Here is a 13577-nt window from a genome sequence, read left to right as displayed (position 1 = left end):
TACGATTGAGGCAATTTAAAAGATTGCAAAACCAGCGTTTTACAAGTGCATCATAATTGACCAATTTGCTGCTACTCTTGACATTCAAATTGTGCTTCATAAATTTAACAGCAGGGGAGTGACTGGCAGCTTCCATTTTGATCTTAGGGCACATAAATCTTCACCAGCTAAAAGAGCAAAATATATCCTTATATTTGCTCTCCAAGTCTCCTGACCTGCAATCAAGTAGGGTGCAGGGCGACACTGATCTCAGGCTTTCACCTGCCTGCTTTTCCCTCCTTCCGTAAAAGGGACTTAACCTCGACCTGACAATTCCTCACAGTGCAGCCAACTTTAAGTGAGTGGACAATAAAATGGCAGGTGGAGCATACTATGGGGAAGTGTGAGGTTATTCAATTGGTTGTAAGAAAAGAAAAGCAGAATATATTTTAAAAGGCATTAAACTCTTAAATGCTGATGTTCAGAGAAAGGCAAATGGCATGTTAGCCTTTATTGCAAGGGAATTGGAGTACAAGAATAAGGAGGTCTTGCTACAATTGTAAAAAGCTTTGCTGAGACCACACCGGGAGCACTGTCTGCAGCTTTGGTCTCCGTATCCGAGGGAGGATATATTTGCCTAGGGGGGCGGGTACAGTGAAGATTCACTGGGTTGCATCCTGTGATGAGACAGTTGAACGATGATGAGAGGCTGGGCAAATTGGGCCTATATTCTCTGGAGCTCAGCAGAATGGGAAGTGGTCTCCTTGAAACATACAAGATGATGAAGGGCTTGACAGGGTAGACACAGTGAAGTTGTTTCCCCTGGCTGGGGAATCTAGAACATGGCGGGGGCGAGGAGAGTCTCAGGATAAGGAGTCGATCATTTAGGATTGAGCTGAGGAGAAATTTCTTCTCTCAAAGGGTTGTGACTCTTTACAAATCTCTACGCCAGAGGGTTGTGGATGCTCCATCATTAAGCATATTCAATGCTAAAATGGATTTTTTTTTTGTCTCTCAGCAAATCAAGGAATATGGGAGTGGTTGGGTAGAATTGAGGCAGAAGATCTGCCATGATCATATTAAATGGCAGAGCAGGCTCGATGGGCGATATAGTCTACTCTTGTTCCTATTCTTATGTTTTTGGAAATGCAATGAGATACACAAAATCAATGTCCCTCACTGTCATGGAATCGTGTATTGGATTGCCATTGTGTTTGTCTCTCATTATGAATTATGAAATCTGAGTGCTTTCTTTATGCTAGCTTTACATTTTTCACTTTTGTTTATTCCATCCCCATTTTCTTTGTTCCCTTTATTCCTCTACAATTGAGTGCCCTGATTTTTCTGTTAACCATGGAAATTCCTGTCAATCGGAACACTTTATCTTCTCCTGCATCTTTCTTGTAATGGACCTTACAAGACACTTTCCAAAAAATATACAAGCGATCCAGTTGTGCTCTTCCCTAGGGCAGAATTCAAGTTTCACTTGAGACCACCTCCTAAGAAAGAGTCACTGAGGTGGTTTCCCCTTTGCCTAATCCTCAAAGTACCTTCTCCTAGATGGGCTGTAACCAAGGCCGATGAGTCCCACCTCCCCTTACGTTGTGGGTTGGGGTGACCTTCATCTGTCAGAAGCAGGGAGACCCCATGGAACCTCAATATAGCATTCAGAACCAGCATTCCGATATCCGCCCGACAGAGCTGTCTGGAGTGGGGTCCCGAATCGAAACTTCCGACTACAAGAAGGATTATTTGATGAATTTGTGCTCCTAGAGCAGAGCTGGGTCAGTCAGCAGCAGTAATGAGAATTCAGTCGGAGGTAGGCAGGTTGTACAAGACTGTCCATCCAATCTTTCTTCATTGGCCTCTTCAATCGAATTCCTATTATACACCGGACATGATGAGAGTCGTATAACTTTGCAACATGTTATCCAATAATATTCCAACTCCGCTATCCATCATTTCTGTCACCTCTTCAAATTTCAAGAAGGGTTTTTTTTTTAAACGGAAGAGCTGGAAATTTTAAATTAAGTACACAACAGACATGTCAAAATCTGTAGTATCATGCTTAAAATGATGACCTGTTTCCTCTCTTTTCAGTTTGACCCGCATTCAGAGCTTTGGCAGCACTTCCTGGCCTATCTTTCAAATTCTAATGAAGTTAGCTCGAATGAGCTGTCCTTCATATTCACTTGAATTATTGTCTTTTTGCTCATTAAGTATGTGTTTGAATTACTCTCTTTCTAATAGATTCAACCATTGCTCATGTTATAAATGGAAGAGGAGTTACATCCCAGACAATGTAACAGAGATGAATTAACACACCTACTGTTGAAATTATATAATTGTCGGTACTGACGATTTGAAGTTATGAGGCTGATACAGCAAGTTGCAAATGCGAAACTTTGTAGGAACTGTCTTCATTTTGGTCCACAGCCCGTTTGACACAACTGGCCAATTCCAATATTAATTCATTTGTAACCCTGCTTTCATTAGAGTGCAAGGAAATAAGAATCCATTGACTCTGGCATTTCCCTTGTCCATTCCCCCTTTACATCGTGTATTGCAGAATTGAATATTTCAGATATAGAAAGTAGCTTGTACATATGTATTATTGGCAAGACAGTTACATATTGAATTTCAATTCTTCCAGCTGACAAAGAATTTCTGCACCAGTTTTGTAGGTTAAAGAGATTTTTTTCAATACGTCTGTCAAAATTTGACTCAGTCTTGGGGCACAGCCTAAGCAGAGGCAACTCAGGTCACTAGTTGCGGTAATTCAAAAACAATACACTACACAGTTTACTGTGCAACAGAGGTTAACTGTAGATTTCAACTAAGTGCAGCAGTTTAATGCTGGCAATATCTAATGAAACCGTCAAACTCCTCCACCTGAATGAATGCCTCATGGAACAAAGTGTCAATTTTGGCAAAATTTCAGTCTGCGCTTCCTTCCCTCATTTTCTGGAGAAGGTTGATTGCGGATAGTAATTTAGCACAGTCAATTGTATGGCAACCCTTTCTCCCACCACAGCTTCACGCGAAGGACCATTCTTGTGGTATAAACATAGGCAGTAAGTGCTAGCTACTGTTTGTGCCTGATGGCCATCAAAGGGGTGAGGCGGGTCTCAACCTTGTCGGCAACACTGAGCTGAAGCCATGGCTGATTCTGCTCTATCTCCATTCCTGTGTTAGGGTTTTTCTATCTTTACTCCCCGCCACTGGCAAGGTAAATGTGTTCAGTCGAACTTGTTGCCAGTTCAAATCCTCACCTAAAAGAGATTTTAAATCATCATAAGAGCTTAAGTCAGCTATGCTAGCTGTTGACTTGGTCTTAAAATAAATGGCAGAATTTTTACCTCGTCAGGCGGGTGTGGCGGGCATGAAACTGACCGCCGCCCACGGTCAGGTTCCACTCTGGCTGGCCGATTGCCTGTCACATGAGCAGGGACATGTTAAAAACTGATTTAAACATTTTTATAGTTTTTTTTTAAATCACTGTTCGAAACCTCATCCCATCCGCGGATTAGATTTCACATAAAAATGAAAGGGCCACTTGGCCTATTCGCCCGCCCGCCAGCCGCAAGGTTGGATGGGGCAGCGACAAGTTCAATTTAATTAATGGATTAAGGGCCTTAATGGGTCTCTTCATTGTTAGCGGGCGTGCTGCCGCCACTCATGCGTGCCCGCCGACCGAAAGATCGTGAGAGCGCGCGATGACGCCGGGACGCTCGTCTGACATAATCGTGCACTATTTCACTCCCATTCAGGTTGGGTGCGTCCTGGCCCATGGGACAAAAAAATTCTGCCCAAAGTGCCCTCTCTCCCAGGAGTATTTGGGCTAAACAAAGATATCTCAGAATAAAGCATACACAGGTACATCATAGCAGAACTGTCTCTCTTGAAGAGTTTACCTTTCCCAGAACTTAGAATTCTCCATTAGAGAATCCTAGGAGAGTTAGGGTCCAGGAGGTTTACAGAGTGAGACAACAACCTTTTACAAAAGTTACTTAATAATACTTTATTATAAGCTTAAACCTTGGGTTGCATCATAATAACGTTTTGAATATTACAGAGTGTAAATGCAAGATAAATTAATCCACCTATGTATAAAGTAGAAATTTATTTAAAAGTAAATGAAAGATTCAAATCCACTTAGAAAATAAAAGTAGGATATTCAAATAAATAACAATTAGTTTTTATACTCGCAATCAAAAGTATAGAGTGTAGTTTCTGCCAGGAAACGGTATAAGGTCTCAACGCTGATAGTCATGCAAAGCTGACTGACTAAGCTTCTAATTTAAAGAAAATCTGTTGCCTTAACCATTGTCTGTCTTAGACCTCTTTTGTTTGAATATTTCTTGAGGAGCAAAATAAAATAAAAAACATGTTTTTTCTGAAACATAGCTGCCAGTATTATCCCTTGTTTGCCTGTCTGGAAAAGCCTTTCTCAAGGCCTTTGTATCTGCATGTAGGTGTGAAATTAATGTCTCTCTCTCTCTGCTTTGTGCAGAGGAGTTTTAGCTGTGCTTTTTAGCTGAGTTAAATTTTTATCCATTTCATTGACTGGGTCAAACGGGTTAAATCCTCAACAGCTGCACCACGGGGACTGGAGCTGAATTTTTGCTTGGCTGCAGGGCCAGGATTGGAGGTGGGCGAGACTGCAATTTTGCCTCCATGAGTGGTGTACCAGCTTTCTAATAAGGTCCCTTGATGGCTTAGTTAAGAGCCTTCTCCCAGCCCTGACCAGGTTTTCAAACCGGATCACAGGGTAACCCATCGCCAGGAGACTGTCCCTGAAACCACGGAGTCCTCGAGCAGCAAGGCAGATGGACATCAGAGCCAGAGGCTCCAATCTGTTTGGAATATGCGGCTCTGAAAATTGACTGCAACTATGGCAGTGCCCATTACTGCAGGGGTGCTTGCCCCCCTGATGCCCAATGGCCTGAGACCTCCTGGCCTTCTTACTTACCTAATTTGTGGTTGGCGATGGGGAATGGAGGTACCCCCACCCCCTCCCTACATACCCCAGCAGCCCCCGTTCTGACGATGGGTGGCCGATCTCATAGTGCTGGACGGCCTCCTACTGGCCTTCCAGATTCAGAGCCTGCCCGTCGTTCTTAATCAGACGGTAAATAATACAGCACCTGGCTCTAGTTGCCCATCTTTGTGAAAACTGTGTTAGGCGTCAGGTGCCAACTCGGTGCAGGGTCAGCAGCTGGAAATGCCCCCGGCATCAGGACCCGACCCAAAATCAAAAATTCAGCCCCGGTCGGCCATCCTGGCTGAAATCAGTTCATTCAGAACAGGTGAGGAGTTACATAATGACAGGCTCTGCCTTTAGTTTTACCCGGCTCACTCTGCTGAACAGGTACTTAACTTCAGCCGTGCATTCGACAGAAGCGGCCTTTAAATAGGTATCAGGGTTTGTCTCGGTTCTGGTTCCCTGACTTAATGTTAACGTTTTTAAACGGTGGTCTGCCCTCCATCTACTCCCTCATTATGTCTGATTGCCCAATGTTGTTAGGAAAGCAGTCAGCCAATTTTTTTTTCAAAACAACCTACCTTTGGATACATTTTTCTGGATGAAAGGTGCCTAACGCTTGGATATATTGCCTTCAAATGTCTCACAACTTTTGGCAGAATGTATCAATGAAGTTCTTCGCTGAAGATGAAAAGCTTTTTTGTCTCGAACCAGTGACTTGCAATCTGCTTTGCCAAGTACATGTTATGCAGCAGCAGGTGCAGGCATCTGTCCCACCTCAAACTGCATCCAGCATATTGCTAGACAAAGATCAAAGCTCTTCGCGCATAATCACAGAACCTTAACAGCACACAAGTAGGCCATTCGGCCCATCGCGTCTGCGCCCGCTCTCCGAATGAGCATTAAGAGGGTCTTGGCTTCTCCCCCTGGGAAGGAAGAATTGTAATTTAAGACTGGAATGAAAGGTATGAGTCAAACTATCACCCAGTGAAAGATGTCTGACCTCAGAACCATTCAAGTGTTGCTCGTTGCTGTGTACTTCATTTGCGTTTTGAGGCAACTCGTGGTTTTTTCCTCCAATTCCTTGAATGAAAACTAAAGTGTCAAAAAGTCCGCCAAGGGACTTCAGATCCGATATGGCTCAAAGTCAATAAAGTCTTGAAAGGCAATTCTCCCTACAACAAGTATCATATTGTTACAATTATAAGGTTTCTAAGATTATTATGTTTTGCTTTAAATTTAGGGCAAATGAAGGGGGTCACGTGACCTGTTCTGCAGTCTGGGTGTTTTGACTGTTAGAGATCAAAGAAAGGATTAGATTGTTTTACTGAGCAGTTGCAAGGTATTTATTGCTTGGAGACGATGGGCGAAATCGGCCCAGATTTGCATTAAGTGTGATAGCGGGCAGGAGAAAGGATGTTTTACCCGCTGGCCGCAATGGCAGGTTTTCGTGCCATATCGTCCCGATCGCGCCTCAATAATCACGCATTGCCGGGAATCAGACCGTCTCACTGGCGGGCAGCCCCCGATTCACCCACCACGCTGTCACCTCGCCGCTTCCTCACGCCGGGCGCTATATTTAAAGTGCAGCCACATGCACACCTCTCAGTGCTTCCAGCCCAGGACAGCTGCATAAAAGACATGGTCCCAAAAGGCAAAAAGGCTGCAGCCCCCTCCTGCCCCCGATTCAGTGACCCATCCCTGGGATGCCTTCTGGACACTGTTTGAGCCCGTTGCGATGTCCTCTATCCCCCGCTCTGACCGCAGAAGGCCCATCGGTCTCACCACTTCGACTCGGGAGGTGGTGGCAGAGGTGGTCAGTGCCAAAGCTGCACAGAAGAGGTTCACCACCCAGTGCAGAAAGACGATGAGTGATCTCACCCGTGCTGCCAGGGTAAAGTAACCATCCCATCACTCTAAACTCACACACTCACAAGCCCGTCACACATCCACTGGCATCTCACTCACTGCCAGCTCAGGGGACATCACCACTCACTCTCTCACACATACCCTCACATCTCCATCTGGCCTCAACTCCTCTGGAGACTGCCTCCTCAGCCCTCACCCTCTTCAGGCAACTTGCACAGATCAAGCTGTGTCCCCACACACACCCTGGGATACCCTCTTTCCCTAGTACAGCTCTAGCCCTGTAGTCTCTTCCCTTGCCTGAGGCCACATCTCCCCCTTCAGCAAGAAAGCCCTGGCCCTGCAGCCATTGAAAAGCCACCCCGGCCTTGTGGCTGGTCTCATAAGTAGAGACCTGCCCTTAAGCCCCCCCTAAAAGTGATGTGGTGCTGCCTGTGAAGCCTGGCGCTGATGACCACAAGTGCTGCCTGAAGCAAGATAGTCAAACAAACCTCAAAGTCCTGAACGAAGAGCAGCTCGCCAGGTACACATCGCTTACCGGACGGTCCAGCGTGAGGGGGATGATTCCGGTGAGCTGGGCTTATAATGATGTGCAGATGTATTACAATGAAGTTCCAGTCATGGGGCAGCGGGAAATGCGGCCTGCCATCAACGGAAGAAGCAAACAATTGCAAACTGGTTTCACAATGTCGTGATACTGATTTTTGTCTTTCCCGCCATATTTTCCACTCACGCCCCCCCATGACACTCGACGCCAGTGGGCACAAAACCCCACCTAATGGCAGCAGTGTCTGATTTGTCCAATTTGAGGGCCAAAACTCATTGAAATAAAGACTGTAGGTCAGCTGACAGGAGGGGCGGAATCTTCTGTTGGCCACGTTGGTCTCAATCAGAGGGCAGCAGCCCCCGTGATCAATAGCACCACAAGGGAGGCTGTGGCGCCTGTCATAACAGCACCCCCCCAGAGTCCCAGGACCCAGGAGAAAGGTAAGTAATGGGGGTGGGAGGATGTGGGTTTTTTTGTGGTGGGGGTCATGGGGAGAGGAGAGAAAGGGCAGGGTGGGGGGTGGTTCTCACTGCCCTCATGTCCATGTCCTCGATTAGGCACTGAGTGCCTTTGATCAAGGGCCCCCCACCCCCTCAGGTGATAGGTGGCCCGCACTCTTTTACCAGCCATGCAGGCCACTAATTCAGTGCCCTTCCCCCCTCCAAGCCTCCGACCTCCAGGAGCAGAAGATTCTGCTCAAGAAAGGCTCCCTGATGCGGCACATGTTTGGACGGGTGTCATAACCTTAGAGGGGGAGCAGAGGGGGTTTAACAGGGCGGTACCAAGGATGAACATCAGTTATATGGAGAGAATAGAGAAGCTCGGGTTCCTCTTCTTAGGAAAGAGGAGATTTAACAGATTTGATCAAATTATGAAGGGTTTTGATTGACTAAATAAGGAGAAACTGTTCCTGTTGGCAAATGGGTTGAAAGCCAGAGGACACAGATTTAAAACAATTGACAAAAGAACCGGAGAGAACATGAGAAGGTTTTTTATTAATGTAGCAGGTTTTAATGTGGCAAGAATGCGCTGTCAGGAAGGGTAATGGTAGCAGATTCAATAGTAATTTTCAGAAAAGGCTCAGATATTTACTTAAAATGGAGAAGTTTTCAGGGCTGTCGGGAAAGAGCAGGAGATGGGATGAATTGCAGAACTATTTCAAGGAGCTGGCACAGGCACAATGGGCAAAATGGCCTCTTTCTGTGCCATTCGATTCTAGGATGTTGTTCATTGGCTCTGGGACACCACATTCTGGAGGATTCCTGCTCCTCCCTATCTCTCACAAATAAATCAGAACTTCCATTCCATGCTCCTCTTCGGTTCCACTGCCATCAGATACTGGGGCCTGCTCCACCCAGTACCATCCCAAATTGGCAGGCGAGGTATATGTTACAGGTCCACGATATTCATATTAAAAGTGTCTGTCACTTGGGTCAAGCAGACACTGACTGTCCATTCGTAGGTCCTTGGGAATATAGCACCAGCCACAACTCGAGTGGGAATGGGGCAGTAAGTCAGGCCCCACCATTTACAGGGTACCCTCTTTCTGCTTGGAGTGGGGTGGGGGTAAGGGGAGGCTTCAAGCATCTCCCCCTTAATCACATGAGAAGTGTAGACAGCAATTTGTGGGATGTCTTCCAACTTATGGAATGAAAACCAAACAGACTGCCATACTGAGTACAAATGCACTTCGCAAATCCCCCAACATTGAAATCAGTTGCTGAAGAAAATCAGTGAAGGGAACCTATCCTCGCATAGAAATGCTGGTGGAGATCTGCAGGCTGCCCATTGGGCAGAATCGGAGGGAAAGCAGCCCAGGGATATCGGAACAGGAGAAGACCATTCAGCCCCTTGAACTGGCTTCGTCATTCAGTTAGATCATGGCTTATCTGTTTCTTAACTCCACCTAACCTCCTTGTTCCTTAATCCTTAATATCAAAGCTCTGTCAGTCTTAGGCTTGAAACTTTCAATTGACCCAGTCTCGACAGGATGAACAGCCTGGGTCTCTTTTCTCTTGGACTGAGGGTGCTGAGGAGTGAGTGGATTAGAAGTCTTTAGCATTTCCCAGTCGTCAATGCAGAAATGTTATTGTGGGGTGGGGGAGGGGAGGATGTGACAGACAGGCTATAACCGTCACATGATTAAACGTCAGGTGATCAAATGCCATGTGATGAAACCTCCAGGAAAGGTCCAGCTGGAGGGGGAAACCCCGTGCCTAACACTTTTGGACACTGCAGAGTTTCCCATCAGGTGGCGTCATCCAATCAGAACCTAATTAACCAGGGAATTAACCACACAGCCACCTTCACTGAACAAACAGGCTCTATAAAGATAAAAGCAAAATACTGCGGATGCTGGAAATCTAGAACAAAAACAAAAATACCTGGAAAAACTCAGCAGGTCTGACAGCATCTGCGGAGAGGGGTACAGTTGACGTTTCGAGTCCGTATGACCCTTCAAGGGTCATACGGACTCGAAACGTCAACTGTATCCCTCTCCGCAGATGCTGTCAGACTTGCTGAGTCTTTCCAGGTATTTTTGTTTTTGTTCTAGACTCTGTAAAGCATTGTGTTCGCACCCAGCAGAATTCATAACCATTACCATCAGAATAAGGGAAAAAAAAACACCCATGAAACAATCTAGGGAAGAGCTAAGCTGGTTCTAATTAAATCTATAATTTAATGCATTATGGATGTCAATACGGATAGGAGAGGTGTAAAAAAAATATTCAAGTTCATGCAGAATTCAATTGAATAATTTATTTTATTGCTTTGTCACCGCCAAGAGATCTGAAGAGCCTTAAAGGCAACCTGAGAAAGATGCTGTGGTTGAGAATGGGCTGCAGTGTATGTACTTCGGACTTTAGGGCTGGTGGAGAAAATAGTTCAAAACATCTCCAGTCTCATCAGTGCAGACACAGAGAAATGAGTGACTCTGCAGCCTAGTTTGTTACAGAGCCCACTGTTCACCTCAGACTCCTGCATAACACTGTACTCGATGACCAATTCGATCTTTACCGCACTCCAAACTTAGCAACTCAAACCTTTTTTTACCCTCAGCCTTTTTGCAGCCGGGAAATTCCCCCATTGTGCTACGTGTTGCTAAACAATGGGGAGTTGGTGGCATAGTGGTATTGTCACTGGACTGGTGCTCCAGAGACCCAGGGTAATGCTCTCAGGGGAACTGAGTTTGAATCCCACCACGGCAGATGGTGAAATTCAAATTCAGTAAAAATCCAGAATTAAAATTCTGGTGATGACCATGAAACCATTGCCGATTGTTGTTAAAAACCCATCTGGTTCACTAATCTGCCATTCTTACCTGGTCTGGCCTACGTGTGACTCCAGATCCACAGCAATGTGGTTGACTCTTTTAAAAAAAATGCGCTCTGAATGAGTGTAATTAGGGCTGGGCAATGAATGCTGGTCTAGCCAGTGATACCCAAATGAATTTTTAAAAATCACAGCACAATGGAAATAGTATACAGTTTTAAGACACAGTCTAGTATGCAGCTTTAAGACAATAGTGCACAGCTTTAAGACAAATGTATGACATAAAGTGACCATATTCTTTTGAGTACCAATAAAAATAAACAACAAATTAACTAATAGACAACTTAACAGCCCCTTAGAGGGCACTGTAACAAAATGACAAAACTTTAAAGGAAACTTATCAAATTAAATTAAAATAATGTTCCCAGGGCTGATGATGCGTTCCTGCCTCTTTGGTGACCGCCAGCCATGGAAGGCCTTAAGTCTGTGTGCTCCTGCCCCAGGAACATCCGGGCATGAGAGTAGCCACGGAAGAGGGGCAGGCAGTCGTGACCCCCTCAAATGCCCGCTGCCTGGACCTGTTAATGGCCAGGCGAATGCCGGAGCAGGCTAACGAGGAGGTCCTCTGGTCTGAACGCACCACCACCCCCCTCCCCCAACTCCCACCCCCCACAATGGGTGGCCAAAGGCCAGGAGCGTGGGGCTGAAGTGCAAACAAAACCTGAGGAGCAGCGCCCTCAAATAATCAGAACGGGTCTGCACAACCTATGTAAACATGGAACACGGACTCCGCAAGGCTGCAGAAAAGACAAGCCTCTGGTCTGTAGACTACCTTAGTCGTTTGTTGCACGGGACATAAAGTGACTCTATATTCATTATGGAACAGATTTGCTTTTGGGTTGTGACAGGGGGATGGGGCAGAATCAAGCCTCGGCTAGGATGACTCCTTGGGAGGATTTTGCGCAGTTACATTTGCTGTGTGCTGCAATTCAGATCCAGTACTGACGGAGCAGTGCACTGTCAGAAGTAGCCGTTTTCAAATGAAGCATTCAGTAGAGTGCCTGCCTGCTCTGCCCCTTTGTTTCAGCTGGGTGTAAAAAGACAAGTGAAGAAACACAAATAGTTTTTATAGCACCTTTGCCAAAATTCCTCCCTCAACCAATAGCATCGAAAACTGATGAGTTCAACAATCATATTATTCTCAGTTAGTGGCACTGAGGTCATGGGTCTGGTTCCCAGTTCAGACACTTGAGCACAAAATCCAGTGCAGCACTGTCGCAGGTGTGGTCTTCTGGCTGAGATGTTAAACCGAAGCCCTAGCTGCCCCCTCAAAGGGACACAAAAGATCCCCGTGGCACTATATCACCATCGAGCAGAGCCTGTGTTTCGGCCATATAACCACCCCTCAACCAACAGGTTATCTGGTCATCATCACATTGCTGTTTGTGGGACCTTGCTGTGTGTAAATTGTCGTCACATTTCCCCACGTCACTACAGCGACAACACTTCAGTAAGTACCCTTTAGGTTGTAAAGCCCTCGTGACATCCTGAGAGCGTGAAAGGCACTATGTAAATGCAAGTCTTTATTTGTCAAATCCTGCAGTGTGCCAAATGGTTGCCACTAGTACCTACAGAGATCCCTGCACTTCAACATAACATACATTACATTAAGTATTTTGAGGCACTTCTGAGAGACATAACAACACTACATCAAAATAAGCCTTACTTTCAAGTGCTTTATGCACAGTATGTTTCTCGAAGGACTTGACTCCTTTTAAATTATTATTTTAATAGTGTTCAGAAATGATGTGACAGTGGCATTGGGTCTGCGACGAGAGGATTTTTTTACTTTATGAGATTCTGTTCCTGATAATACAATTGCTTTAGAAAACAATGGCTAAACTATTGGAGCAGAGACACAAGTTTCAATAAAACACAGATAAAGGTGGCACATCAGCAATGCCTATGAGGGATTGTCCACCTTTCTCCCTTCCCTGGTATTTCAGAGATGTGAACAACACCCTGGAAGGTTTGCAGCTTGAAGTAAGTGGGGTTTGGACAATTCAGATCAAAATCCAGAAATCTGAAGTGAAGGAGACGGAAAGTACACCCAGGGATACCGTGCTAAACTTGGGACACAGCGGAATCTGTGCTCTATAAGGAGCACAAGGAGACACTGACACACCATCTATAAACAGGACACTAGGGATCAGGAAAATATCCTCCCCAACTAGAGCACCATGGATGATAAATGTGTCATTAATAATCAGCACACCAGGAAACACAGACACATCATCTATAACTGGGACACATTGTCTGTAACAAGGGCACCAGGGATCACACGGCACATCTATATAAAAACAATTGGCAGGTAAAATCAAAGAAAATCTAAAATGTTTTACCAGTACATTAAGAGCAAGAGGATAACTAAGGAAAGGGTCGGGCCTATCAGAGATGCAGTGTGTGTGTTGATGCAGAAGATCTGGGCAGGGTTCTCAATACTTTGTCTCTGTCTTCACTAAGGAGAGGGGTGATGCAAACATTCTAGTTAAAAAGGAGGAATGTGAAATATTAGGTACAATAAGCATAGTGTGAGAGGAGGTACTGGAGGGACTGGCATCCTTGAAGGTGGATAAATCACCAGGACCAGGTGGATTGTGTCCCAGGCTACTGAAGGAAGCCAGCGAGAAAATAGCGGATGTTCCGAGGATCATTTCTCCAATCTTCACTAGATACAGGCGGAGGTAGAGGATTGTAGGTTTGTGAACATTGTACCATTATTTTTAAAGGGTGCGAGGGATAGGCCAGAAAATGATCGGTCATTCAGTCTACCTGTTGTTGTGTGAGGGGTGGTCCTACAATGGAAAAGAAAGCGAGCTAGCTTGGTTACTAAGGAATCTCCAATTAGCTTCCTCATACCTTCCTTGA

General features: G+C 45.4%; 1 protein-coding gene across 1 annotated transcript in view; it reads right to left on the bottom strand.

Annotated features, from left to right (window-relative positions):
* Positions 1–13577, bottom strand: part of LOC144694615 (VPS10 domain-containing receptor SorCS1-like) — a 776365-nt gene that overhangs the window by 523272 nt on the left and 239516 nt on the right. The gene's annotated exons all lie outside the window — the stretch shown is intronic.

The sequence above is a fragment of the Cetorhinus maximus genome, chromosome 20 (assembly GCF_964194155.1).
Source record: "Cetorhinus maximus chromosome 20, sCetMax3.hap1.1, whole genome shotgun sequence".
NCBI lineage: Eukaryota > Metazoa > Chordata > Chondrichthyes > Lamniformes > Cetorhinidae > Cetorhinus > Cetorhinus maximus.
Note: the sequence above shows the minus strand (reverse complement) of the source record. Positions and strands in the feature narration are given on the sequence as shown.